Raw genomic sequence first — 25,875 nt, 5'->3', positions numbered from 1 at the left:
CTAGTAGCCATGAGCCTTTGGTAAGTCATTTAATGTGGCTAAACCTCAATGATGAGATCTGTAAAATAAGGAGACTAATGGTCCCAATTTTGTAAGACTGTTGGGAAGGTTACATGAGGCATTTGGGGAAAGGCACTTAGCCTGGTGCCTGGAAGAACATGGTGAATGCGCATTAGAAGTTAGCTGTCAGAATGATAAAGTTCCTTTTCTAAGCTCTCTGTTACCCTATTGCACTCCCTTTCTATCTCCTATTTCTGGGGCGGAGCTCTGTTTAGAGGAAGCTGAAAATAATCGCTCACAGGAACAATCTCTTTATTCCTAGAAAGACCTCTTTTCTACTTTATTATGTAGGCAATTATATCCCTTTTGACTACATCTCCCCATTTCAGACTCTGCCCTAGGCTTAGGCTTTTATCCCCAAAGGATCCATAACCGTGTTTTATGAAGCAGAAGAATAGCATACCCCTCTTTCTAACACACACACACACACACACACACACCAGGTAAATTCTGTGGTCCCCTCCTCCATGTGGATTCTATCATTTTTAAAAAGCAATTTTCCTTTCCTGTAATACAGTGGGTCAGTGAATAAGAGATTTCATGCATCAGTGTCAGACCAGGAGGCCTCATTGACTACACCGTGTGTCCTCTCCACCTTCAGCAATTTCCATCTAAGTGCCTCTGACCTATTAATGTCAAATGCAGCGTGCGCAGTCGCCAACAGCCTCCGCCAGCCTGTGCGAGCATGCTTTGGCCTACAGGTGCATTAATGCCATCCCGATCCCCAGGGAGCTTTGAGTCAGCCTGCGGGGGGGGGGGGGGGAAGAGAGGAGAAGAATGTGTGTGTGGTGGGGGCGGGGAGGGGTGGGCAAGGGCAGAAAGCAACTGAATTATAAAGCACATACTTGCCAGGTTATAAGAAACATTAAACCAAACAGCCTGTACAGTCCATTTGCTGAAGAGACATTTAATTATTTCAGCGAGAACTAGTTAGAGATGAGAGCTCATAAAATAAACAAAGAGACACTAGCATTTGATTTTAATGCCTTTCTATTTTGCCACAGGCCACGATTTAATTAAAATTCTGAATAGAAATTTTAAGACGACACATTCTCCTCCCTAGCAGCCAGACAATAGAGATAAAACATACCCAACATCTTCCTGGAATTTTGGACGCTTTAACGAAATGCCCAAAGCTAGGCCATCTTGGCCAGCTGCCCCCGCCCCCAGCCTCCCGTGGATGAGAGATGTTTGCAGTCCTTAGGCTTGACGTTTAGATCTGGGCCAAGTGCCCACAGGTCATAGAAACTTTGCTATTGTAGAGAAAAATGCAGAACTGATTATTGAAAAGTCGATCAAAGGAGGTGGAGGTCAGTGGAGGTTAGTGTGGGTTTTGGGGGAGAGACGTGGTTTTATTGATGTGATTCCATCGGTAGAACAAGCACCGAATCAGAATTCAGGAATTCTGGGTTTGAGCCCTGGCTCTTTTTTAATCTTCTCATTAGTTCAACTTTGCCATCTGTGAAATGGGATAGGCGAGGCCGGAATCCTTTCAGGTCTCTCCAGTGGTAATATTCCACGTCTTTCTATAGGAAGATAAATATGGCTTTAGGATAGAAATGGCCACAAATTCAAACAGTTTGGAAATGAGGGCAGTTCTTCCGGCTGTGTTGATGAGGTTCCAGAAGGAATTACATACACCGACACATCTATTTTTTGTTAATATCTAGTTACTAGAGCAATGCCTGGCTCGTAGTAGGTACTCAATAAATATTTATTGGCTGGACATGTGTCTCTTCTAAAGAATTTTAACTGTTTCTTTTTTTTTTATTAAGATTTGATTTATTTATTTGACAGAGAGAGAGCACAAGCAGGTGGAGCAGCAGGCAGAGGGAGAGGGAAGAGCAGCAGGGAGCCCAATGGGGGACTCATTCCCAGGATCCTGGGATCACAACCCAAGCCGAAGGCAGACTGACTGAGCCATAAGCCACCCAGGCGCCCCTGTTTTTTTATTTATTTATTTAATTTATTTATTTGAGAGGGGAGAGAGTGCATGCCAGGGAGCACGAGTGGGAAGGGGCAGAGGGAGAGGGAGAAGCGGGCTCCCCACTGAGCAGGGAGCCGGATGTGGGGTTCAATTCCAGGATCCTGAGATCATGACCTGTGCTGAAGGCAGATTCTTAAGAAGTCAGACTCTTAACCGACTGAGCCATCCAGATGCCCCTTAAACTCTGTTTCAATTACCTAGCTTTCCAACCCCCGTTGTCCAGATGTTTAAGATGTTTTGATGTACTTGGGGGTAAAATTTGCTTAATAAGTTATATGTTAATTTACAGGCCATTACAATTGCCTTGCTTTTGCTCTGTTAGTAAATTGCCACCATGAGGGATTTTTAAAATTGTTATCTATGCACCAATTAGGTAAAATCCTAGGGACGGCAATAATTTGTACCCTTCCTCAGCATAGTTGTGTGGTTTTGTTTAACCTTGTGGATTTAACAGCCGAAGGCCTGAAAAATGATTTCTGTCACAGTCTCCCTTTCCACTCATTTCTCTATATTTATGGCAAAAGAGAAATGCGTTATTTAAATATTTAATTTTTCTGTTGCACGTAGAAAGTTCAGAAAGTTCCTCTGAACCTGAGAGGAGCCTTTATGTTGGAAGCTCCATCCCTTATCAGCAGAAATAATAAAACCTCTGAGTTTAAGTCCTGAAAGTTATTTTGGTCAGTCTCTCATCTGATGCTTGATTCCCTTTGACAGTATTTCCAGCGGAACAGTACTTTCTGGCCATGGTTCAGGTCTCTCTTAACTGATAAACGACCTCTCTTAACTACGGTTCTTAGCTCAAGCTGCTATAACAGAATACCGCGGACAGGGTGGCTTATTAACAAGAGAAATGTATTTCTCACAGTTCCGGAGACTGCGAAGTCCAAGATCCAGGCGCCGGCCCGTTCGGTGTGTGGCAAGAGGCTGCTCTGTGGTTTACGGATGGCTGCCTTCTCGCGGAGCCCTCACGTGGCAGGAGGAGCGAGGGAGCTCTCGGGGCCTCTGTTACCAAGACACAAGTTCCGCTCCTGATGGCTCCGCCCTCTTGATCTCATCATCTGCCAAAGGCCCCGCCTCCAAATACTGTCACTTTGGGAGTGAGGGTTCCACATATGAATTTTGGAGGGATACACACATTCAGTCTATAGCAGATTCCCCCTCTGATCCATTTTTCTCTTCCTACTCCGACTAAAGCTTCTGAACTGGCAGCTTCCGCTTCCTCGCCCCCGAGTCACTCCTCCATTCACTCCTCCACGTGGTGTGATTTAGCAATGATACCGTGCGCGCTAAGGTCACAGACGAGCTCCGTCGCCAAACCAATGTATACTTATCTCGTAGCGCTTCAAAGCATATGAAATAATAACCACACCCTCCTTGAAATCTTTCCTTTGGCTACTGTGCCAATCTGCTATCCTTGTTTTTTTCCCCTTACCTCTTACCTCATCCTCTGGCTCTGCTTCCTTGGCTGGACTCTTCAATCTTGTTGTTTCCCAAGGCTCTGAGCTTGCCCTTGTACTCTGTTCCGTGTGCTTTTCCTAGGCAGTCTCAACCACTACCATTTATTTTATTTTTTAGTTCTATTCTTTATTTTTAAGTAGGCTCCATGCCCAATGTGGGGCTTGAACTCACAACTCTGAAACCAAGAGTCTATACAGATGACCCCGAAACCTCACCTTGAACCTAAATTTCTCTTCTGAGCTCCATATTCATTCGTATGGATATCCATATTCATTCATGCGTAATCTACATATTCAACCGATGACAGCATATCTGCACCTGGATGTCTTAGGGGTACCCTCACCATGTCCCACCTGGATCACTGCAGCCATCTTCTGTCTCTTCCTCATTCCATTCTCCACGCTTCTGGCTGAGTAATTTTTTAAAAATCCAAATCTGATCGGGCCACTCTCCAGCTCGAAATTATTTTGTTGTTCTCCATTGCTTATAGCATAAATCTAAACTTCCTTGTAGGTCATAGAAGGCCCCTTGTGATCTCTACTGTTTTCTCTAGGTTTATCTCTGTGCCCATCCATCCTTTCACTCTGCAACACTGAGCTACATGATTCGTCTGATAACATCCACATCCTTTCATGATGTCTGAGCTCTTGCATAGGCTGTTCCCTCTTTTAAGTCAGCTTCAGTGTAGCTCTCTCTGGGACATTGTCTCTAACTCAGATTCTCACTCCTCTAGTCTCCTGTGGCACCATATATCGATCTTCGTTATAGCTCTGATTGCTTCTATTGTGTGTTGGTTGATTAAATCCTCATTTCTTAATTTTTTTTAAAGATTTTATTTATTTATTTGAGAGAGAGGCAGAGATAGTGAGAGAGAGCACAGGTGGGGAGAAGAGGGAGAAGCAGGCTCCCCGCCTGAGCAGAGAGGCCCGACGTGGGGCTCTATCCCAGGACCCTGGGATCATGACCTGAGCCGGAGGCAGACCACCCAACCGACTGAGCCTCCCAGGTGCCTTCATTTCCCAGTTCCAAATATGAAGTGAGGAGCAGTCTTTCTTGTTAGGTGAGTGTACCGTTAGGGCAAGACACAGATTCCCAGTGTATGGGTAGAGCACTAGTAAGCATTGATAATACTTCCCATTCTTCTGAGCTCTAGTGGGGAAGGTAAGGGGACATTCCTTAACCAAGTGTGTCGGGGCAGGGGGAGTAAAGGTGACATTTGGGTTTTGCTCCAAGTAAGCCATGGCGTTAGCAAAGTACCAGATTAAGTGGAGTTGTCCTAATAGCCCATCGGCTCTCAACAAAGCTGAGCCCTATCTTGGCTATCTAGCAAAGTGATAACCTTTGTCAGTGGGTTCCAGCACTGGTATGTCCCCCTATTTGTGTCCTGTTGTTCCGGATGTCCCTTCTTTTGCTGACAGGTATTGTCCTAATTCTTATGGGGGAGGGGGGTAGCAGACTGCTAGAGTCTGGGTGGTCTAAGCATATTAAGGATGACAAAGTATTTAGGGGCGGGGATGCTCACACATATCAGGGGAGATCCAGCATTTAGATACTAGAGTTCTCCAAACAAATATAACTCATCAGTGCTTTGAAAAATTATAAAGAGCCTATTGTATGAAAATCAAAATAGTGGTAACTTCGTTGTGGTGGGGTGTGGTTAATCTTGTGTTACAGGAGAAGCTTCTGGCATGCTATTACGTTTTATATATTGATCTGTGGTGGTAGTTACGCTGGTGTATACACAAATAAAAATTTACCGAGTGAGTCACATAAGCCTTGTGCACTTTACTGTAGGTATATTATATCCCAGTAAAAAAGAGAGAGAGAGAGGAAAAACTGAAGGGAAAAGACATGTGGCAGAAAAAGTAGCCCATCACAATTAGTATTTCGAACAAACTTGGCACCCATGTTCAAACTGCTGTATTATAATCATGTTTTACCTAAGGCCTCTAGAGGACAAATCGGTGACCAAAGGAACAGGGCTTCCTTACAACAGTATTTCCTTAGAGGCGCTTGGGCCCCTGCAGAGACCCCTGTCTCTGTGCCTGCCCATCATCCTCATTATATGTCAAGCCTTTTGAGTTCAGGCATTTTGCCTTTCATGTTTATATTCCAAATGTGTAGCTCAGAGTAGATGCTTAATCAGCAGGCCCCTCTATGACAGTTTATACTCTCTTCTGCAAAAGAGCAGAGCAGACAAAGACTATCCTTTTACCTTCTGTCCTACTTTTCCGTCTTCCGCACCGCCATCTTGGTGCCCCTGTGCCCTGCCTGTCACCCCCAGCTCCCTGCTATTGGAGCCAGAGGAAGCATTCGCCTGGAGGAGGGAGTGCTATGCCTGTCCCATATCAGGTGCTCCATAGGCACTTAGTGACTGAGGCAGAGAAGCAAGGTTCCAGGGTGCTGGTGTACCTGGGGAGCTGGGTGAGTCGAGGATGCCAGACAGCGGGAAGGTGTGTTAGGTCCCAGGTAGAAATGGGGCCGAGGATGGGTGCTGCCAGTAGCAACACACTAGAAAAGAAAGTCAAGAAATAGTACTAGGGCCCAGACACTGAGTGGAGTCTGGGGCCCTGGGGCCTGGAATGCCAAGCCAAGAGTGTTTTGCCACAGGAGCCAAAGTCAAGAAGAACCAGAGCTAAGCCCGTGGGGAGTCCTGGTCAGGTGTGATCAAGCCCGAAGAAACTCGGCTGCCCAGGCGGACGGTTTTGAGTCGGCTGGGCCATGATCCTTTTTGGTTTATGCCTTGTCGGTCTGTCTTACACTGGCTGCATACATTTCTTTGGTGGTCAGCTAATTCATATTTTCTTACCAGGAGTTTAGCGGATCATAAGAACAGCTTATCGCGGTAGAGCCCTTTAAAGTCTGCAAAATGCTTTTGCAACCATTAAATTCCTGTAACGCTCCTGTGAGGGAGTCACAGCAGGTGTTACCATTGCCATTGAACAGATAAAGAAACCGAGACTCAGAGAGGTGAAGCGTCTTGCCCGACGTCACACAGTTATAATTGGCATTAGAGCTGGAAGCCAACTCTTACGAGTGCAAGTTCAATGAACTTTTTTTTTTTTTAGTCACACTGTAGATGCCTGGTAGGGATTTAAGGGATTACCTTGCCCTGTGATATTTACCTTTTCATAGGGATTCTTGAAAATGCAAAAGCCTTTAGGAAGTAGAGAAGTGACTTTTGAATGGTAGAAATCTGGGATATTTTTACAGAAGGTGGGGGATATTTTCGGTCAGGAGATTCTGCTCAGTTGTTCTCAAATCATAACATGTAGTTGGCAGCCTAGTCTGGGTTCTCCTGTGAACAGCCCTGCTACCTGGACTTTCTGTTACATCTACCTGGGCCGATGTGGATTAGTAGTAAAGAATTGTCCTTTGCCTCTTGCTCTACAGATCAGGCCATATGGCGCAGTGGTTAAAAGCAAAGACTCTGGGGGCGCCTGGGTGGCGCAGTCGTTAAGCGTCTGCCTTCAGCTCAGGGCATGATCCTGGTGTTATGGGATCGAGCCCTACATTGGGCTCCTCTGCTGGGAGCCTGCTTCTTCCTCTCCCACTCCCCCGGCTTATGTTCCCTCTCTCGCTGGCTCTCTCTCTCTCTGTCAAATAAATAAATAAAATCTTAAAAAAAAAAAAAAAAAGCAAAAACTCTGGAACCAGTTAACCTGGGCTGGAATTGCAGCTTTGACCTATACTGATTGTGGAACCCTGGGCAGTTCCTTTCCTTCTCTGGGCCTCAGTTTTGTCTGTGACATGGGCAACAACAGCAGCATTTTCGTCACAAGGATCATATGATTTAACATATGTAAATAGCATAGAACAGCTCTTGGCATATAGTAAATGCTACAGAAGTGTTACTTATATTTTTTATGTATTATTGGCAGCATTTGTTTTTGTTTTTTTAAAGATTTTATTCATTTATTTGTCAGAGAGAGAGAGCGTGCACACGAGCAGGGGGCGCAGCAGGCAGAGGGAAAAGCAGACTCCCCACTGAGCAAGGAGCCCAACGTGGGACTCGATCCCAGGACCCCGGGATCATGACCTGAGCCGAAGGCAGACGCTTCACCGACTGAGCCGCCCAGACGCCCCAAACTCTACTATTGGCAGCATTTGTATTATTATATGTCCTTCTGGTGAGAACTGTGTTAGATAAGTGTGTAAATAAGAGTGTTCTCAGGGATGCCAGATCCGGTAGGGTGAGAATGGGCATCTTTAGGAAGATCTACAGCTTGTGCAGGGAACCCAGCCCGTGATCGCGTATGCATCTCAGGACTCTGGAATATTCATTTTGCCAAGAGTCCGAGCACCTGACGAAGTTGGAGGTGCCGCGTCCCTGGGCCACAGATGATGGCCGCTTATTCCCAGAGCGGCTGCTTCCCTCCCAGTGGAGGATATGTCATTAGAATCACCAAGTCACATGATAGACCAGTGCTCCTCGGGACCCTCAATGACAGAATGTTTCACCTTTCACGTGTGAAGATTCGTACTCGTGCCCTGAAATTTTCGTGGGAGTGGATGCTCTTTTATTCCTTGGGCTCCCCGGGGGGGAGCCGGCCCCCTGTAGGCAAAGGGTAGGTGTGACCACTGAGAAAGCGAGGCGGAAGGTAAGTTATAGAAGCTCTGTCCTCATCGTCAGAGAGCAATTGAGATGGGCAGGCTCCCAGCCTCTTCTCTGGCTGCCCCAGAAAGCGTTCTGCGGACACTGCAGCTCCCACTGATTTTCCTGCTTTTGATCACCCCTAGAACTGCCTGCCACTCCGTTTGGCACTTAATTACATACTGCCTACGGTGCCAATCTCCCTCCCCAATTATAGGCCCGTTCCAAGTATAACCATGTTCTCCCGGCCAAAGTCTGATGGAGATAGTTGATATGTCAGAGGGAGAGTCCCAGCTATAAATTAACATCTACTCCCCAGGGTCCTCTAAGTTCTGTCTGTACCCAGGCAGATCGCCAGAAAAGCTCTGTTGCTGAGCCATTTTGCTTTGGTCTCTTTGGTGGGCACCTCTAAAATTGCCTTTATAGCAGTGTGTTATATTTTCCGTCTGTTGTATCATGTTTTTACATGAAAGCTATCTCAGATCTCTGACGGATGGAGGGAACAGGTACGGAAATACTTGAAGTGTGTTCCTGTTTAGAGTAGACAATATGATCTCTGTAATTCGTGCCATGTGAGTGTTAATGAAGATGAGGAGGGTAAAGGGTTCCTTTATTGGGGAGGCTTGGAGCAGGTAGAGATGGCTGTGGGGAGATGTGAAACAGTGGATACCTGTGGTTTCTGAAGTGCTAAGATGTATAAGGAAGTTGTGAAAAATAGGACTGCTTAGGGCGGTGACTGTGGCAGCGTACCGGCTGCTTGGGAAAGGGGGTGAAAACACTCTCCCTCCGTCTTGTCCCTTCTAAATGTCCCCCATCTCAGTGACCCTAAATCGGGCTGCTGCTCTCCCCCTACTGGCTTCATGGCACTTCCTATAGACACTTTTCTTTTTTTAAAGATTTATTTACTTGAGAGAGAGAGAGAGCACGAGAGCGTAAGCAGGGTGAGGAGCAGAGGGAGAGGGACAAGCAGACGCCTTGCTGAGCACAGAGCCCAACACGGGGCTTGATCCCATGACCCCGAGATCATGACCTGAGCTGAAATCAAGAGTCAGATGCTTTGTGACGCCTGGGTGGCTCAACCTGTGAAGCGTCTGCCTTCGGCTCAGGTCATGATCCCAGGGCCCTGGGATGGAGCCCCACATTGGGCTCCCTGCTCAGCGGGGAGCCTGCTTCTCCCTCTGCCTACTGCTCCCCTGCTTGTGCGCTCTCTCTCTGACAAATAAATAAATAAAATCTTAAAGAAAACAAAAAGAGTTGCGTGGTTAACCGACTGAGCCACCCAGGCGCCCCTAAGGACACTTTGATGCCTCAGTTTCCTCCTGCGTCTGTTTGCTGGGTCATACACTGTTGATCGCACTAGCACACGAGGGCCCCAGGGCCATGTTGGATGCCACCTTTGTTACACGTGCCCAGCGTTTTATCTCCTGGATCAGAATACGTACCTTTAGCTGCTACGTGATCTGCAGATCTGTGTGCTCGGGATTAGGCATAAAAATATCGTTGTGCCCAGCTTCATCATTTTTCATGATCTCGACTGTGGGGTGGAATCTTATTTTAGATATGTCAAAGAGTGGGTTCCTGATCTCCAAGGTCCTTTCAGACTCGATGACATTATGAGTCAGTGACTGGGAACTAAGACAGATCTTTTCAGCTGATTGTAGCTATGGTGTAGAGATGGCAAGATTCTGGCATGATCTATTGGTCATGACTTGGTGCTTACCATTTTTCTCTTAAAGTGAAAGCAACGTGTGGAAATCAGATTTCACAAATAAATTAATGGGTGGTTATTTGCTCTACAAAAGGACTCACAGAGACTCCTTTAAATAGCAAGCTCTTCTGGTGTGCTTAAAATATGGGTCAATTTATTTTTAAAAAGGCTTTTCACGTGCAGCACATTTAGAAACAAGTCTGTTATATAAAGAAAGATACATATGCATGATGGTTTGGGGTTTGGTTTTGAATTTAACAGACTTCACTTGTCCAGATGAATTCGCTTCTATCTTTGTCCAGGAAAGTCTTATTTTGACTTTGGTAGCTGAAGGTAATTGGATTAGGATTCTTAAAAAAAAAAAAATCAACTGAGAAGTCCCATTCATTCTGGCTCCTGTGGTGGTCTCAGACAAGCAGACTCTTGTTGCGGGGGAGTCTTCATGGTCTCAATGGTCCTTTCTATTCACTTCTTCCCTGGGGGTGTTAGCAGAAAGTGTGGTATTTAATTTTTTTTTTTTTTTGCTGGAATATCTAGATTCTGAAAAAGAAGTCAGAAACCTCTGGTCATATGTGAATCGCATGAAAAAAGTCTGCGATTTTTAGACAAAAGGTGACCTTCTTGAACATCCTGGAAAGATTAGTGCCTCGTCTTGAATTCTAATTGAAGTCAATATTAAGACCTTTGGGAAATAAGTCGCTCTGAAAGTCATGAGACCATCATTACCTTACTGTCTTGTTCTGCCTTTTAAGTCACACCAATAGGTACTCGTCTATGAGGCATGCTGAGACTCAGCAGGAATGGGGAGGAGAAGATTGAGCTGAACCTCGGTTAAGGCTCTCATCTGAAGAGGATGGCTGACTATCCAAACCCCAGCATCTAAAGACATGGGACAAAATTCACCTTGAAGTGGGCAGGTATTTGTGTCCTGAGGGTCTCCTCTGATGGTTGGGGCCTAATTGTGCAAGTAGAACTAAGAGTTAAGCACATGACAGTATCATGCTTTGCCATAGATGGGTGGCTGTGGGTGTCTTTCTGATTTCAGTAGGATTTCAGCTGGTAGCTAGGGAGAGTAGGACAGGTCTGATCCAAGAGGAGAAGGAGCGGCCAGAGTCAGACGGGGACTGAGGGATCGAGCCAAGCTGGTTGGGGTTCCAGGTGGGATTCCGGGTGCAGCTGAAGACATCAGACGTGATTCACGGGCTATGAAGACACACCGTCATGCAAGGAATGGTGAAAGCTGCTTTTTATGAATCATTTGCTACCGTGTGCCACATAGAATTTACTTAATCCCCAGACCAACTCTATGAGGCAGTCTGTTGGTTTTTCCTTCGGATATCAACTCTGTGGTGTCTTTTCCAACACCAACTAATTCTCCAATTCTCTGACACCAACAAGGTGTCCAACAATTCAATTAAATTCTGACACTCACTACCCCAGAGTTAGTTCAGACTTTTTTGTAGGTTAAGGGCTCAGTCCCACATGATTGCACTCACTTCAGAGACCAGCTGCCAGTGGGGGGGTCCCCAGGTGACACATACTTCTCCCTGGCTGACAACCAATTCACATGTTCCCATGACCTCCGCACCAGGTTTGATAGTTCCCTAAAATGACTCACAGAACTCAGGAAAGCCCCTGACTTACAATTACCGGTTTATTATAATGGATAGAACTCGGGACCAGCCAAATCAAAGAGACACATAGGGCAAGGCATGGGGCAGGGTGCCCTGTCCGGGTGTGCTACCCTCCCAGCACATCACCAAGTTCGCCAGCGTGCAAGCTCTCCGCGTCTCCTTTTTCAAGAGTTTTGCTAGAACTCAATCTCCAGTGCCATCCCCTCTCCCCAACTGCCTGCACTCCCACACCAGGGAATACAGGAGAAAATGCCATCTCTCGAACCGCATGTTTGGTCTTTCTGGCGAGCGAGCCTCCATCTTGAAGCTATCTAGGGGACCCACCTTGAGTCAACCGATTGCATGAACTCAAGTGTGGAAAAGGGCTCAGGATAAACAACAAAAGACACTCTCATCCCTCTGAAAATTCTAGGAGCGTTAGGAGCTTTGTGACAAGAAATGGGGCAAAAGACCGAATAGATTTTTTATTTTACCATTGGTAAGGGTTGCTATCTCTGTTTGCCAGATAAGGAATGGTAGGCACAAAGAGGTAAATTAACTTAGCTGGGAAGTAGGTGATAGAGCCGGAATTGTACTCAGCTGGGCGGCTCTCAGAGCCCTGCATTTAACTAGCTTGCTGCTCATACCGCAGACACATAGTGTATGGCATGGCCGAGGTTGGAGGGAGGGATTGCTGACCCTCGGATGGCGCCCCGCACCTACTCTGCTCAGGGAAGGCAAGGCCTGAGGTATCAGGCCGTGTAGAAAATAAAATTCCCGAATCAACACCACAAAAATTACAGCTCAGTTCTGCTGAAAATCAAACACACCGAAGGTAGTAATACTAAAGACCATTTTTCTTTTCTTTTTTTCTTTTTAATTCAGGGAGAACTGGAATGCACATGACTACCAGTCGCATGTTGGGGGGGGGCGGGGGGCGGGGGGTAGGGACAGGTTCGGGGAGCAGATTTCAGCTATGAAGGGAAGTTGAGTTCATCACACCTGTGTGGAGCGCATGGCTTCTCCTTGCAAGGCACTCTGCTAACAGTGCTTGGAGAAGAGAGGTAGGATGAGGAATAAAAAGACTCTAGACTCCGGAGATCAGCCCGTCTAAGTGTGTCAACCCCGTGGGGTTGTATCTTGGGAGCTTACCTGACAGTCATCGGTATGTGGCATCTGCGTGGCCCGCCCGAAGCAATGAGCTTCTGAGACTCACCTCCCCCTCTCAGCCCTTCCGGTTGCCCAGGTGGTAGGAGGTCTTGGGAATTGGGTCCGTCCAGACCGGTTGTTGTCCAAGGAGGCGCGAGACTCCATTTCCGTGCGGAGAGGCAGGGCCGTAGACATTCATTTGGTCACTTAGTCTGCAGTTATGCCTCGAAGACTTACTGAGGGCCAGATACTGTGCTACGTAACTTTGAGATAAAACCATGGGTTATCACCAGGAAGAAAAGGATATCGTGCAGATGTAAAGGATGAGTCAGGGACATAGTGGAAAGAGGAGTAGAACCAGCGGCCAGCATAGGTTGGAGCTGAGCAGGTCAGGGTCCTGGTGTGAATGAGCCAAGCAGTTGAGGGTTTGTCCTTTCGAGGAGGGCATGGCTGCTTAAAAGTGCCTTAATTGTGTAAAGATGCACCTCAAATTTGTTAGGCCAGTGCTAGTGAGCGTTGTTTACAGTCTGGAACTCAGTGTAGTCTGTTCGGGTGTAAGGACGTGCCCCGAGGCAGCACGATGCCTGCCCTGCCGCGGAGTGCGGAGCCCTGAATGGGGAGCCAGGAGGTTTGGATGCTAATTCCAGCTCTGTCACTAGATTTGTTGTGCTGCTCACTTTTGGAGCAAATCACTTCACTTCTCTAGCTCCTAGATTTTCCTTCTATCATAAGAAGAGGTTGAGCTTGACTGAACTTTGCATAATCAATTAAGGGAGAACTTCACACTGACTCCTGACTTGTGTCTTGCCCTCCCCCACCCCACCATCTCTTTCTTATTCCTTCTCTCTGTGTGGTAAAGACTGTCAACACTGTCATGGACCACAGGATGTTTGGAGTTGTCCTCAGGTCACTTCCAACTCTAAAATTCCATAATTTTGTTTCATTGTGAATGTAGGCTTGAGAGGTGTTAATTTCATCCTGTAACGATTGAGTTGCAGTTAGTCGGAAGATATGTTTAGGGCAGATATGGGAGATAGGGCTTGCCAAGTAAAAAGCTCTGCAGAGAAAATGGAATTAACTGGAATTAAAGAGAGGGATGGCTGTATCTAAGTTGTTGGAAACACAGCAAGTGTGAGGATCTCAACTGTCCAACAGGGGAGAGGTTAAATGGAGAAAACTCATTATGATTATGACTGTCGTTATCATGGTTAGTAACTTTTTTAATAATCACCCACGGGGCGGCAGGTTCCCAGCCAGGCTCTCTATATTGGTTACATCTTTCATTCTTACCCTAAACCTATGAGACTTTATTATTTTCTTATCCCCATTTTCAGATGAGGAAATTGAGGAAATGACTTTGCTCATTCCACAGGAAAAAGAAGCTTCTGGAGCCAGGCGGACTGGGCTTGAGGTGACTGAAGAGAGTATACGTTGGTTTTGAAACTTGGATAGGACCTGGAACCCTCAAAGGAGGGGTTGAGTGTCTCCGATGACTGGGTAAGCAGTAACTGATGAACTTGGAGCAGAAACAAAAAGAACCTAATGTTTGGGAATCAGACATATGTGAGAAGGTATCAAATTGGTTTCGTTTTGTTTTGTTTAGAGTCCCCACAATTTTCTTCAAAAGATTACTTTTCGTTTTTATCGTGAATTCTTTGTCCGTAACGGAATACATCAAGTGGATTTCTACGGCTTGCCTGTAGAGAGGACTGCACTGTTTCTGTAGGGACCCGTTTGCCTATGGAGATAAAGTGTTGAGTCTGATGATAATTCCCCTTTAGGGAGGCACTGTACTAAATGTATTGACTGATTTGATGCTCATTATAGTTGGCATTTAAATTTAAATTTATTGATCTTTAGAGCGATGCTTTGTAGCTTATATCTGGGCAGCAATCAATAATTTTATATTTAGTGTGACATTAACTGTAACCAAGAGATGGAGTGCTTCTTTGTCACGGCTCTTTATGGTAAATAGAATTTATGCTTTCTCTGTAGTAATCAGAATGAATGGAAAATGTATTCCTACTATGCTCTCAGCAAAGTCTCAGCCGGCTTAGGAGGCATAGAATTCAATATCTCGTGAATATGAGATTTATGGATTCCACTTTAGTGTGATGGGGATTTTTTAGGAATATGGTACTTGCCGTGCTACTGTATTTCAAACTACTTAAAAAATTCTCTTATTAAATATCATTAGGAGAAAAGTGCGTCTGTTTTGATAAGAGCTTAATTATTTCAATTTGATTCACTGTCCATGAATATAAGTCACTTCCCTTTTGTGTTTTATTTTATGTGTGTTTCCCGCTGAAATATACCTATTTCCTCAGATCTTTAATGAAGGCCAATAGGGGAGAGTATATGCTATTTATTCATTTGTTCATATTTGATGGTAATACACACTGTATTCCACTTGTGTAAAGTAATTTTCAGAATTCTCAACAAGATTATACAGTCTTGTTAATCAGCTCAGCCTCTGTCCGTTTAGATTGTTCTGAAAACTCTAGTCTGGCACACCTCTTCTCTATGTTGCATTTATTTATTTATTTATTTATTTATTTATTTATTTATTTGAGAGAGAGTGTGTGTGTGTGAGATGGGGGAGGGGCAGAAGGAGAGGGAGAGAGGATCTTAAGCAGGCTCCGTGCTCAGCATGGAGCCCGATGTAGGGTTCCATCTCACCACCCTGAGATCATGACCTGAACTGAAATCCAAGGGTCGGACGCTTAACCGACAGAACCATCCAGGTGCCCCTCTATGTTGCTTTTATCGACCCTCTCTTCTTGATCTACTCTGAAATTTCTTTTTTTTTTTTTTTAGATTTTTTAAAATTTATTTATTTATTTAACAGAGACAGGCAGCGAGAGAGGGAACACAAGCAGGGGGAGTGGGAGAGGAAGAAGCAGGCTCCTAGCGGAGGAGCCTGATGTGGGGCTCGATCCCAGAACGCTGGAATCACGCCCTGAGCTGAAGGCAGACGCTTAACGACTGAGCCACCCAGGCGCCGCATACTCTGAAATTTCTACCATTAAAATAACTCTGGAAGGATATGCTAAAATATACAGGTGTTTTCTGGAAAAGGGAGGAGGATCCTGATTCTCATATTCTAGCCATTTAAAGATGGCTAATTGTTACATTAGAAAGCACAGAGGTTCACCCTGAAAAGATTGGCTCTGTAGTGAGTGGTGCTTGGAAAGCCAAGAAACATAAAGTCTAAGCTCTGCTCTGCCACTAAATAGGTATGTGACCTGGGCTAGATCGCTACCTCTTCCTGGGCTCCAGTTGCCTCATTTATTGTAGTAAACTGAAAACTGCTCCCCTCCCTGCACTGTCCACACTAGGCACCATGAACGTTATCTCATATGGCAAAGGGAACTTCGCGGGTATGACTGAATTAAGGATCTTCATGTGGCGTGACCATCCAGGATTATCTGGGTGAGCCCAGGGTAATTACAGTGATCATTAGAAGAAGATGCAGGAGGATTCAGGGGAGGAAGAGGTAGTGGCCACGTGATGACGGACAACACAGGTTGGAGCGATGTGCTTTGAAGGTGGTGGAAGGTGCCACAAGCCAAAGAATGCAGGTCACTAGAAGCTGGAAAAGACAAGGAGAAGGATTCTCCTCTAGAACCTCCAGGGGAAACAGCCCTGCTGACACCCCGACTTTAGCCCAGTGAGACTGATTTTGGACTTCTGTCTTTGTGAGCTGCAAGAGAATAAATTGGCGTTGTTTTAAGTCACGAAATGTGTGGTTATTTGTTACAGCAGCAAAAGGAAACTGAGACATTATAAGATGAGGGCGTTGGACGAGGCAGTCTCCGAGGTTGTTTCTAGCTCTTGTGTCTGTGATCCAGGATTAATTTAGAATATATGTTTCAGGGGTGCCTGGGTGGCACAGTGGTTAAGTGACTGCCTTCGGCTCAGGGCGTGATCCCGGCGTTATGGGATCGAGCCCCACATCAGGCTCCTCTGCTGGGAACCTGCTTCTTCCTCTCCCACTCCCCCTGTTTGTGTTCCCTCTCTCGCTGTCTGTCTCTGTCTCTGTCAAATAAATAAATAAAATCTTTAAAATATATATATATATATATATATATATATGTTTCAGTGGAGGGAAAGAGGCACTGTCTGAATTGATTGGAAAGGAATATGAGAACTAGGTTTATTCTTGGTGATTGCTTATAGTTTTGTCCACAGATGGCATAATTGACTACTCATAAAAAAAGACTGTATTCGAGGTAAAGGAACCTTTAAAAATAAGCATATATTAGTATCTGCAAACTTCATAGTGATCTGTTCTCGAAGGAATGAAAAAACAGAAGATGAACACCATCGAACCATGTTGTCTCCAGAATTTATATCTTCAATTGGATTATAAGTCCGTTGGGCCAGAGCTGCATAGAACAGGAGGTAGAGCCCAGAATTCTGGACAATGCCTTTAAGGACTGACATTCACAGGTGATAGTCTTGAGGTTGAAGTAGTCGTAAGGGCAGTTGCTGATCCATCTATTGGGGTGAGGGCAGGCCTCAGGGTTAGCAGAACAGCTTTGATCATGACCAGATGGTCTTACGTGTGCACACCCATGTTGGACTAATGAACTATATGCATGCCTGATTGAGGTGTCAAAACCTTAAAAAATAGTTACTACCTTCACTTCCCTTTATAGCTAGATGCTTAACTCCACCTGCAAGCCCCCAAAGGAGAAATGGTGAAGAAAGGGAATGAAATGGTTAAGTAGTGAATAGACTATGGGAGAAGGTCATTCATTCTGTCATCTAGGCAGCCAGCCAGCAAACAGGGTGTGAGTACCTGTTCAGGGCAAGGCTCTGTTTTACGCGCCACGGAATATCCAGATGAACTAGATGCAGATTTTATTCTGAAGGAACTTAAAGTGAGAGAGTTACAAAATGTGTAATGTATAATAAGAAGTGATACGTGCCTTAAGAGAAGTGTGGACAAAGAGTTAATTGTATAGAAATATCAGTGCCTGCCCAGTACTGTGTACCGTGTTATCTTGGAAGATACTCACCACACAGCATTGTAGTATCATCTAAAATCTATCCTCAGGGCGAAAATTTATTATACAGATAAAATCAACTGGAGGATGTGTGTGTGTGTGTGTGTGTGTGTGTGTGTGTGTGTGTGTGCGCGCGTTCCTGCAGCATTCCCAACACGGATTACATACATTTATATCACTGGGACATTTTAGATAAAAAGGAAAGAGGATTATCGCCTGATATCCTCAGTCAGCCTCTGTCTAACCAACAGAACAGAAAAAGATCCTGGGATCTAAGTAGGCACTGTCCTCCTAGCTGCAAAGGGCATTAGGTTTTGTAGGGGATCATAATCTGCCATCCCAAAATGTGTCACTTTGGCATTAAGGATTATTTTGAGCTAAAGGCATTTAAGATTCAACAGATACACAAAGAACCTTCCCAGAGTTTCCCTTATCTAACTAAAAGCAGAACTTCCTGAGAAATGAGTACAACCCTAAATCCCCTCTCCCAGAGAAGATTATGGCCATGAAAAAGGCAGAAAGTTGATGCCAGTGTGGACCTTCCCAAACAAATCTTACTTCATTAGTTTCCCCCATATATTTGCATCTCCGCAGTTTGCTGCCCTTGGAAGCCCAAACCCTTTTCCTTTGTCTTGTCACTTCTCTATCAACTTATTGTTCTTTGTTAAGATGCCATATTAGAGCAAGCTCTAACCACCCCTTGGAGTTACTCATCCCTGAGTTTCCCCTATGTGTATTTCTGCTATGTGTGTTATTTATTAACTGTTTGTTTTTCTCTTGTTAATCTGTCTTTTGTCAGTCAGATTTCCAGAATTCCAGCTGGAGAAGCAGGGAAAGTAGTAGAAAAAATCCATTTTCCTTGCCTACAGACTGCTGTCTGCATGTCTGTTTATTTTAAGCAGAAGTGGCAGCTCCTATGGCCGTAGGTGCAGACATGTGATTTAAACGAGTGAAGCAAGAAGGATATATATTATATTGAAAGACACATTTGTTTGGCGTATTGAATACATAGCAATATTCTTCGTTTTTGCAAAAAATGCTACGTTTTTCTTGAAATAAGTGGCACATATTTAGCATTTGTTTTCCTACTTCTGTTAGACACAGATAGGAGAAATATTTCATCTTTTTTTAAAAACCCATTTTTATTTATGTATTTATTGAGAGAGAGAGAGAGCGAGAGAGAACATGCAAGTCAGGGGAGGGGGAGAAGGAGAGAGAGAATCCCAAGCAGACTCCACACTGAGTGCAGAGCCTGATGCGGGGCCCAGTCTCACAAGCCCAAGACCGTGACCTGAGCCAAAATGAAGACGACACTCAACCAACTGAGCCACTCAGGCGCCCCTCATCTTCTTTACTGGAAGAAAAACAATAGTTCAAATGTCATGATAAATGGCCCCTGTATCCATCTGCAGGACAGGAGTAGAGGAGGCTGTAGGGAATGGTGAGGAACGTGGCTACTTAGAGAACGCATGGCCCCTCTCGTAGGGGCAGCTTCTGTTCAGCTCTGGCCGATCATTACCACATGAGAGTATGGGACCAACGTTGCCAGATTTTCTGATTTTTCAAGGAAAGATGGAAATAAAAAAATTTTAATGTAAAATCTCTGATTTTTAATTGTTAATTGTTAATTTTTTTTTAAGTAGACTCCATGCCCAGCATGGAGCCCAACACGGGGCTCAAACACATGATCCTGAGATCAAGAACTGAGCTGAGATCAAGAGACAGATGCTTAACCAATTGAGCCACCCAGGCGCCCCTCATTTTTTAAATTTTAATTTCTTAAAGATTCACGTATTCATCTGAGAGAGAGAGAGAGAGCATGGGGGCGAGGGTCAGAGGGAAAGGGAGAAAAAGTCCCAAGCAGACTCTGAGCTGAGCGTGGAGCCTGACGCGGGGCTAGATCTTATGACCCCAAGATCATGATCTGAGCCCAAACCAAGAGTTGTCTGCTCAACTGACTGTGCCACCCAGGCACCCCAGTAATTACACTTTTTTTTTAAAGATTTTATTTATTCATTTGACAGAGATAAGGACAGCCAGCGAGAGAGGGAACACAAGCAGGGGGAGTGGGAGAGGAAGAAGCAGGCTCCCAGTGGAAGAGCCTGACGTGGGGCTCGATCCCAGAACTCCAGGGTCACGCCCTGAGCTGAAGGCAGACGCTTAACGACTGAGCCACCCAGGCGCCCCCGGTAATTACACTTTTTGAACAACAAATTGGGACACGTGATCTGACAGTGAGACATAGTGTTTGAATGTGAGCGTGTTCAGGACAGTATGGAACACACAGCAGACATTTGCAAAAACACATTTGATTTACCTCCTAGGGATTTCTTGTTTTGCTTTCTTTCCAGCTGGTAGCTCCTGTCACAGGGTCTTTGGTGGTTTTGGTTTTTAATACCTCAGCAACTAAAACCCCTTGCGTGGACCTGCCTTCTAGGGAATTGCAGATACATCGAGGCTCTGGTGCTCTGGCTGTTTTCAAGGCACTGAAGAACCTGGCTGAGCCCCCCCCCCTTGCCTGTGACAGTTCCCGGTCCTCCTAGTCCCCCATCTTCAGTGGAGAGAAAAGGCCCGTGCTTCGTATGCGGGCCCACTTCCAAGTGCTTCCTGTATTGGTGCTTCCTGTATTGGCTGGGGCAGTACTGCAGGCCAAGCTCTCGTAGATTTGAATTAAGTGCTTTCTAAGAGAAGGTTTGGACTGGTTTGACTTTGGGGTTGCTTAGTTTTGGGTGGCTGCTGGAAACCAGGCTGAAGCTGATCCTTCCTAGGACAGATGTGAAAAGGGAAACTGGAAAGCAGCAAAGACGTCCTGGAAAGGTGTGGTTTCTGAGTCTTAGCTCGAACTGCAGAGTGTTTTGGGGCCAGGCTACTCTGTGTAAGTCCAGGAGAGGTCTCCCTACAGAAATGGGAGAGTATGTGCTCCTCCCAAAGGTATTCCAAAATCAAAATCATTTTAGATGGGTCCTGTTCTCACAAAACCTGTGCCGAATTAAGTACATCTGCTAATAGTTGGCACCTTGGCTTAGACCCTTAGACCCTCTCTCTAAGAGCCCTCCAGCTCTGGCCTTTCATTATTTAGTAGTATCTTAATTTTTAAAAAAAAATTTTAAAAAGATTTTATTTATTTATTTGACAGAGAGACAGCAAGAGAGGAAACACAAGCAGGGGGAGTGGGAGAGGAGAAGCAGGCTTCCCGCTGAGCAGAGAGCCTGATCTGGGGCTTGATCCCAGGACCCTGGGATCATGACCTGAGCCAAAGGCAGACGCTTAAGGACTGAGCCACACAGGTGCCCCTTGATAGTACTTTTAAACCCAAACTGAAAGGAGGCCAAGTGAATGTGTGGCCAGACAGCTTCTAGAAAGAAATGCTGTTGCTCCCAGAGAAGACCGAAGAGGAACCAGTTCTGGGCAGGCATTCACCTCTTTCCCCAGGCAGCTTTCCTTGACCTCCTGCCTGGGCCCAGTGGTCTTCCTGACGTCTTGTTTAGACCAGTCCTCTCCAAGGTAGCCTTAAATCCAATCACATCCAGATCTTTAAGAGTACTGTTCACGTTCTGCTCAGTGCTTGTCCCTGTAGCTGCCAACCAGCAGATGGGGCTTGTTCGATTGGATTTGGATGTGGAGACAGTCCCTGATTTGACTTCTGAAGCCTTGAAGAGTAATCTTGGGTTGGAATGCGGTGTGAGGAAGGGCGACGCAGCATAGTTTCTTGGACTTTGAATTCTTACTCATGTCTGTTGAAAATGAGAATGAGGAGCAAGGTCCATTTGTTTAATGGGGCTTTTTCCCTGACAACTTATTGACTCACTTCTAGTTCTTACACGTTGGTGCTGTTTGTTGACTCTTTCCAAATACGTACATGTGCTGAGTGGCCTGGCGATGAATGTGGGTTTTATGTATGTTTTTATTTTTTTTAAGGGGTTTTATTTTTAAGTAATCTCTACACCCAATGTGGGGCTTGAACTTCCAACCCCGAGATCAAGAGTCACATGCTCTACTGACTGAGCCAGTGGGCGCCCCTGAATGCAGGTTTTATAGACTCAGGGCTTTGTCCACCAAAGCCCTCGTTTTCCAGATGAGGAAATTGAGGCCCAGAGAAGAGAAATGGCACAGTGTTTTTGTGGCAGAGCTCATAGAACTCAGGGCTTCTGTTATTTTTTTTTTTCAATCCAGAGCAATTCATCTTTATTATTTCCTAATGTGTCATGGTTTCATAGATCATTTGTGGAGCTCAGCCATCCCCTCATTCATGACTCTGGTACTTGCCTTCCTAAGAAGCCCATAAATATTGGAAATCCCACATGACGGATAGCTATTCTGGAAAATGTTGCTGGTGAAAATTGTTTCCTAGCTGCAGGCTTATCACATCCAGTAGGGATTCCTCAGACTTAGTAATCAGTGGCAACACTTAAGATATATATATGTATCATGTGTGTGTATATATATATATGTATATATATATACACACACACACATACATACATACATTTTGGAAGTATCACTATCCCTAATTATTGTTAACACAGTTTTTAGTTGGTTAGAAAACTATGATCATAGTAATGGTTAAAAAAATCTTAAGTTCGAAAACCAGTGTCATGCTTTTTTTTTTTTATCTTGGTATTGAGTATGGAGTAGCTTTTCAATAAATATGGATAGGATGAAGTAAATAGTTTCCTGCAATTCTCGCTTCTGCTTTTGTCCGTTGGTCTAGAACTCCCAGGAGAAGGGGGACACGTGCCCTGAGCTGCGGGAAATCTGATGCTGTTTTCTAGAGCAGTCACAACAGCAAAGGGCTCCTATTATGAATACTTTCTTTCTTTCTTTTTTTTTAAAGATTTTATTTATTTATTTGACAGAGATAAAGACAGCCAGCGAGAGAGGGAACACAAGCAGGGGGAGTGGGAGAGGAAGAAGCAGGCTCACAGCAGAGGAGCCTGATGTGGGGCTCGATCCCATAACGCCGGGATCATGCCCTGAGCTGAAGGCAGACGCTTAACCGCTGTGCCACCCAGGCGCCCCATGAATACTTTCTAATGGCGTGTGTATAGTGTACCGACAGGGCTTAGCACATCCTGCCTGATTAGCAAATGTTTCAGGCCAATGTTAAAACATTATCGTAAGGAGCCTGCGGGGAAGCCTGTCTTATAATTGTAGGCCAACTTGATGACACTTCTTTCTTATCTTAGCTCCTCTGTTCTTCCCATGGTACAGAAGATCAGCTGGATATGGTGCTTCTCAAACAATTCTGCTTTTCTTTATAGTGGAGAAAAGTATATGGTGGACCTTGGCAAGTCATGGAGTGGTTGGAAGTAGCATCTTACATGTACACAATTTCTGTAAAAGCTTGTGTTTTATTTTGTAAATTCATGAGAGGTTTTTATTCTGCTACATCCTTATTTCAATGGAAAATCAGTTGGTTTTTTAAAAAGGATTTTATTTATTTATTTGAGAGAGGGAGAGAGAAAGCATTCAAGAGAGATCATGAGCAGGGGTGAGGGGTAGAGGGAGAGGGACAAGTAGACCCCCCCACACTGAGCAGGGAGCCCTACGTGTGGCTCTATCCTAGGACCCCGAGATCATGCCCTGAGCCAAAGGCAGATGCTTAACTGACTGAGCCGCCCAGGCGCCCCTAGTTGGTTTTGTTTTTTGAGAGAGAATGAGTGAGGGAGGGGCAGAGGGAGAGGGAGAGAATCTTGAGGCTCCTCGCTCAGTGTGGAGCCTGATGCGGGGCTCGATCCCACAACTTTGAGATCATGACCTGAGCTGAAGTCAGGAGTCGGATGCTTAACCAACTGAGCCAGCCAGGCGCCCCTAGGTTTTGCTCCCAAATTTGAGATACAGTTGCTGCTCAGGATAATCTGCTGTGTCTATATCCCGTGGCCTTCTCTGGGACTCCCGGGCCGCATTGTCAGAGCCCCATTTTAGGAAAATGGAACTAGAGAGTACCCAACGTATCCATCCCCTGAAGCAGGTCATTGTTCTTAGCCTGAGGCCGTCATGCTCTCTGATTTCTTTAGATTTATGGCAGTTGTTCTGAAACAATTCTTAAAAACCCATACAAGTAGGGACACCTGGGTGGCTCAGTGGGTTAAGTGTCCGACTCTTGATTTCAGCTCAGGTCGTGATCTCAGGGTCATGAAATCGAGCCCTGCATCGGGCTCCTTGCTGGGCAGCAAGCCTGCTTAAGATTCTCTCTCTCGGGGCGCCTGGGTGGCACAGCGGTTAAGCGTCTGCCTTCAGCTCAGGGCGTGATCCCGGCGTTATGGGATCAAGCCCCACATCAGGCTCCTCCGCTATGAGCCTGCTTCTTCCTCTCCCACTCCCCCTGCTTGTGTTCCCTCTCTCACTGGCTGTCTCTATCGCTGTCGAATAAATAAATAAAATCTTAAAAAAAAAAAAAGATTCTCTCTCTCCCTCTCCCTCTGCCTACCTCCCCCCAACCCCTAGCTCTCATATGTGTACGCTCTCTCTGGCTCTCTTTCTAAGAAGAAACAAGAGTCCCATCCACGTAATGTTTTCTTTAAAACAAAGCTGTCATGGAAGGCCAATATGTAAGATTCAGGTTAAAGAAGAGGACTGGGGGTCTAGAGCCTTACCCCTTTGGGTTCCTTCTCCTGGTAAAGGGGACACTGGAGCTCTGAAAGTAGTTGGAAAATCATTAAACTAGGGTGAGTCCATTCTTCATCCAGATCTCCTGTTTTATTCATTCAACACCTATTTATTTAACAAATATTTGTTGAGTGACTACTTTGTGACAGGTAGTGTTGATATGGCAGTGAATAAAACAGGTAATATTTTCTGCCCTTGTGGAATTAATGTTCAAGTGGAGTAGTCAAGCTAACATGATAGGTGAGTGAAATGTATAGTTCGCTCGCTAATGATAGTCCTACAAAGAACCGTAAACAGGGAACAGAGGTCCGAGGTGCCAGGATATTTCTATTTCTACTTCAGTGACTGGGGAAGGCCTGCATGAAAAGATGAATTTTAAGTAAAGTTGCAAAGGAAATGAAGGCAACCCCACCCCCACCCTGTGGAGATCTGGTGAAAAAAAGCCTTCCAGGTGGAAGAAAGAGCAAGTGCAAAGCCCTGAGATGGGAGTGTGCTTGGCATGTTCGAGAACAGCAAGGCTTTCGTTAGGAGCCAAATGGAAAGTCACTGGAGGGTTTTAAGTCGATTCTGTTCAGTGCCAACAATATCACCCTGGCTGCTGGGTGCAGAAGAGACTGAAAACACAGCAAGGGCAGGCTAGGGAAACCTGAAGGAGGCCATTGTGAAAAGCCAAGAGAGAAATGGTGGTCACTTGGGACACCGTGGTGGCAATGGGATGGTGAACAGTGGTCAGAGTTGGGCAGGAGGGCCACCAGGATTTGCTCCAGACCATAAATGGTGCAGGAGAAAAAAGAGAAGCCCCAGGAATGCCGCTAAGGTTTTGACGTGAACAACTGGAAGGATGGGGTTGCCGGGGTGAGAGGGTGGGGGTTGAGGGACTATCGGGGGCTTATTTAGACATGTGAGGTTTGATATGTCTGTCCTATACCTACGTAAAGATGTCTGGGAGGCAGTTAGACACGCGGATCTTGAGTTAGGGCACAATTCCAGCTGGAGATGCCCATTTTCCCCATCCCTGTAGGAAGAATGTGGTCTATCAGAAACACATCAGCAAACTGTCTTTCTGTAAGTGGCGTGCTTCCAGAGGGCTCATGGCTTCCAGGCCCAGTCTCTTGAGGCCACATTGCAGTTGGCATCTGTGCAGACAATCCCTTGCTTTCACCCTTCAGCGTGTGGGTTAGATAAACATGTCCATGCTTTCTTTCAAGGCCCCCTAGGGATGACTTGTAAAGCTTGGAAATACGGTTCCGTGGAACTCAGTTTCGTAACAGTGGACCCAGAGCTTTAGTTTTCAGTTGCAATGGCCTCTTCGGAGGGTGGGGGGGTGGGGAGGGGGGACACAAAAACTTTGGAATAAATGGCAACCAAAAAACATGTTTAGCCACCAAGGCTGCCTTTTTAGAACCCAGGGCAGATCAGAAAGCTGGCATTATCCCACATTGTAAGTAACTTTATCGGGAGGAAATCAGCTTCAAAGGGCAGCCTTGAGGGGAAAAGAAGTTAAAAATGCAACAGGCAGCCCTGGGAGGAGGGGCAGCAGATTGGCTTTACCTAGATCACGGAAGAAATGATCTTTTTGACTTGGGTGTACAGGAGCTTTGGTTTCACTTAGGATCAGAAGGCCAGGCCAGCTCCCTGTTGCCCAGTAGCTGCGTCCCGGAGAAACTGCTTAGCCCCAGGTCCAA

General features: G+C 45.6%; 1 protein-coding gene and 1 long non-coding RNA gene across 3 annotated transcripts in view; one reads left to right on the top strand and one right to left on the bottom strand.

Moving 5' to 3' along the window:
* The window catches only part of LOC130544057 (uncharacterized), a 55,226-nt gene extending 51,984 nt beyond the window's left edge, over positions 1-3,242 (bottom strand). The window contains exon 1 of the long non-coding RNA XR_008960002.1: positions 2,911-3,242. This is a non-coding gene — a long non-coding RNA (uncharacterized LOC130544057). The remainder of the gene's footprint in view (positions 1-2,910) is intronic.
* Positions 1-25,875, top strand: part of KLHL13 (kelch like family member 13) — a 282,631-nt gene that overhangs the window by 17,768 nt on the left and 238,988 nt on the right. For both annotated transcript variants that reach the window (XM_057313772.1, XM_057313774.1), the window contains exons 2-4: positions 7,432-7,635; positions 10,560-10,724; positions 13,942-14,066. The gene's annotated coding sequence lies outside the window, so the exon portion shown is untranslated. The remainder of the gene's footprint in view (positions 1-7,431; positions 7,636-10,559; positions 10,725-13,941; positions 14,067-25,875) is intronic.

This window comes from Ursus arctos, chromosome X (assembly GCF_023065955.2).
Source record: "Ursus arctos isolate Adak ecotype North America chromosome X, UrsArc2.0, whole genome shotgun sequence".
Classification (NCBI taxonomy): domain Eukaryota; kingdom Metazoa; phylum Chordata; class Mammalia; order Carnivora; family Ursidae; genus Ursus; species Ursus arctos.
This window is presented reverse-complemented; position numbering and strand designations above follow the sequence as displayed.